Source organism: Ascidiella aspersa, chromosome 5 (genome assembly GCF_963924565.1).
Source record: "Ascidiella aspersa chromosome 5, kaAscAspe10.2, whole genome shotgun sequence".
Classification (NCBI taxonomy): domain Eukaryota; kingdom Metazoa; phylum Chordata; class Ascidiacea; order Phlebobranchia; family Ascidiidae; genus Ascidiella; species Ascidiella aspersa.
The window spans coordinates 9,996,188-9,998,687 of NC_139451.1; the positions used below are offsets into that span (position 1 = coordinate 9,996,188).

The 2,500-nt window shown below is 55.2% G+C and overlaps 2 non-coding genes across 2 annotated transcripts; both read right to left on the bottom strand.

Annotated features, from left to right (window-relative positions):
• Window positions 1-176: 176 nt before the first annotated feature.
• LOC146143006 (5.8S ribosomal RNA) lies at window positions 177-330 on the bottom strand. Its single transcript, XR_014500911.1, has one exon. It is a non-coding gene; the product is annotated as a 5.8S ribosomal RNA (ribosomal RNA).
• A 247-nt stretch (window positions 331-577) lies between these two features.
• On the bottom strand, window positions 578-2,388 carry LOC146143007 (small subunit ribosomal RNA). The gene has a single exon (XR_014500249.1). It is a non-coding gene; the product is annotated as a small subunit ribosomal RNA (ribosomal RNA).
• Between the last annotated feature and the right edge of the window lie 112 nt (window positions 2,389-2,500).

Here is a 2,500-nt window from a genome sequence, read left to right on the forward strand (position 1 = left end):
TCCCGCCCTTGAGCCGCCAGCCGTTGGCCTCTTCGAGGTCGACTCGCCGCCGCCGCGCGGGATTATGGTCGCGATCGTCGCGCATCGTGCCGTGCTGTCTTGAGCGGGACGGGCGCTCGCGCGTCCGACGCCGCAGCAGCCGCGCGGAGAAATCCCCGCGCGGAACGTTTGCAACGCGACCCTGAGGCGGGCGCGGCCCCGGGATTGACCCGAGGCCGCAATTTGCGTTCAGAACGTCGATGCTCAATGTGTCCTGCAATTCACACTAATTCACGCAGCTAGCTGCGTCCTTCATCGACTCACGAGCCGAGTGATCCACCGCCAAGAGCCATCCACGATTGTTTCGCTCGCACAGTGCCTCGCACTATAGGGTGACAAAATAGACCGCGCCGAGCGGTCGGCCAGGCCGACGCTTGAAGCCGGAGCGCGCGGCACCGCGGCACTCGACGCGCAAACATTACCGGGTGACCGAATCGCCGGCCGGCGCGCCGCTCCTCGCGGGTCGGGCGCCGGGTAGCAAAGACTTTTTCTCTCGCTTGTCCGAGTTTCGCGTTCGCCGAAGCGTTTGCGAGACCGTTAATGATCCTTCCGCAGGTTCACCTACGGAAACCTTGTTACGACTTTTACTTCCTCTAAATGATCAAGTTAGATCGTCTTCTCGGACGCCGGCTCGACCGTTGCCGGCCGCGCCAGGTCCAATCGGAGGACCTCACTAAACCATTCAATCGGTAGTAGCGACGGGCGGTGTGTACAAAGGGCAGGGACGTAATCAACGCGAGCTAATGACTCGCGCTTACTGGGAATTCCTCGTTCAAGGGAAATAATTGCAATTCCCTATCCCTAGCACGACCGGGGTTCAGCGGGTTACCCAGACCTGTCGGCCAAGGCGAGCACATGCTGATCCGGTCAGTGTAGCGCGCGTGCGGCCCCGAACATCTAAGGGCATCACAGACCTGTTATTGCTCAATCTCGTGTGGCTAAACGCCACTAGTCCCTCTAAGAAGTTAGACGCCGACCGATTGGGTCGCGTAACTAGTTAGCAAGCCAGAGTCTCGTTCGTTATCGGAATTAACCAGACAAATCGCTCCACCAACTAAGAACGGCCATGCACCACCACCCACAGAATCAAGAAAGAGCTCTCAATCTGTCAATCCTCACTGTGTCCGGGCCGGGTGAGATTTCCCGTGTTGAGTCAAATTAAGCCGCAGGCTCCACTCCTGGTGGTGCCCTTCCGTCAATTCCTTTAAGTTTCAGCTTTGCAACCATACTTCCCCCGGAACCCAAAGACTTTGGTTTCCCGCAAGCTGCCGGAGAGGTCGTAAAACTAACGCCCCCCGATCGCTAGTTGGCATCGTTTATAGTCAGAACTAGGACGGTATCTGATCGTCTTCGAACCTCTGACTTTCGCTCTTGATTAAAGAAAACATTCTTGGCAAATGCTTTCGCAGTCGTTCGTCTTGCGCCGATCCAAGAATTTCACCTCTAACGGCACAGTACGAATGCCCCCGTCTGTCCCTCTTAATCATTACCTCGCGCTCCGAAAACCAACAAAATAGAACCGAGGTCCTATTCCATTATTCCATGCACCATTATTCAGGCGAATCGCCTGCTTTGAACACTCTAATTTTTTCAAAGTAAACGTTCCGGCCGCCGCCGACACTCAGTCAAGGGCACCGGCGGAGAACCGGAGGTGAGGCCAGGACGGCCAGTACACGCCTTGCGACGGACCGGCCGCCTGCGCCCAAAATCCAACTACGAGCTTTTTAACCGCAACAACTTAAATATACACTTTTGGAGCTGGAATTACCGCGGCTGCTGGCACCAGACTTGCCCTCCAATGGATACTCGTTAAAGGTTTTAAAGTGTACTCATTCCAATTACAGGGCCTCGTTTAGAGTCCTGTATTGTTATTTTTCGTCACTACCTCCCCGCGTCGGGAATGGGTAATTTGCGCGCCTGCTGCCTTCCTTGGATGTGGTAGCCGTTTCTCAGGCTCCCTCTCCGGAATCGAACCCTGATTCTCCGTTACCCGTAAGAACCTCGGTAGGCCAGTACCGTACCGACGAAAGTTGATAGGGCAGACACTTGAATGATCCGTCGCCGGTGCGAGACCGTGCGATCCGCAAAGTTATCCAGAGTCACCAAAGGTTGCGGGCCGAAGCCCGGTCGGTTTTTGGTCTGATAAAAGCACGCCTCCCGCGAGGTCGGCGCTTCACGCATGTATTAGCTCTAGCATTTCCACAGTTAACCACGTAAAACGTACGATCAAATGAACCATAACTGATTTAATGAGCCATTCGCAGTTTCACTGTACGAGAGCTCGTACTTAGACTTGCATGGCTTAATCTTTGAGACAAGCATATGACTACTGGCAGGATCAACCAGGTAGCTACTTTAGCGTAGCCCCGAAAGGCCGACGAAGGAGGCGCCGCTGATGCGGCGCCGTCGCTCGGTCGATGCGAAACCCGAAGGCTTCTCTCCGTTAAAATTTCGTTCTTTG